Source organism: Solanum tuberosum, unplaced genomic scaffold (assembly GCF_000226075.1).
Source record: "Solanum tuberosum cultivar DM 1-3 516 R44 unplaced genomic scaffold, SolTub_3.0 scf00120, whole genome shotgun sequence".
Lineage (NCBI taxonomy): Eukaryota > Viridiplantae > Streptophyta > Magnoliopsida > Solanales > Solanaceae > Solanum > Solanum tuberosum.
The window spans coordinates 258,277-258,982 of record NW_006239047.1 but is presented as its reverse complement, the minus strand read 5'-3'; positions in this window follow the sequence as shown (position 1 = coordinate 258,982).

The window sequence follows — 706 nt, the reverse complement described above, 5'->3', positions numbered from 1 at the left end:
TACTGACGCCCCATGGCCTTGGGGGCGCTGCATTCATGCATGCAGGTCCTGACAGACGATTGAGTAGACCTCCTCAGTAGCAGGATTGACTTCTATCTGGTTGGCTAGCCCCTTTCCTCCGGAGCTGCCAGTGTTTGGAGGTTTGTTAGATTTTGTTGTACATATTTTTATGGGTAGGTTGGGGCTCTGTCCCTCCAATCGTTAATACTCTTAGAGGCTTGCAGATTAGTGTGTGGGGTTTACAACTACGTTATGGCCATGATGGCCTAGTTTGTTGGTTTGTTGAAGCTTGTTAGTTGTGTGATGCATTGTCTTGTTATATACATGCTTTCAGTTTTGGTATAGAGATCATGGTGGCCTCGACGGCCCAATCAGGACTTCTGTCCTAGTTTACAATTTCTTTATATGAACTCTTGGTAATAGTTGTTTCTTTTGTAGATCTGTTGACACGGGCTTTGCCGGCCGAGGGCTTAGTTTTAGGCCGAGATATACTTGTTTGTTTTCTTAAATTCATGTGACTGCCATGCGCTAGTAGCAAATGGTTTAGCAAGGTCAGCTCGGGCCTGAGTTTTGGCCTTAGGAGCCAGTTGCGCCCCTTGAGTAGGGGCGTGACATATTAGTCTTGTCAATACTTAATTTATTTCCCCCTAGGAAAATCCCTCTCAATCCTATCCCCCTAAGATAGATATAAATAATAATAATAATA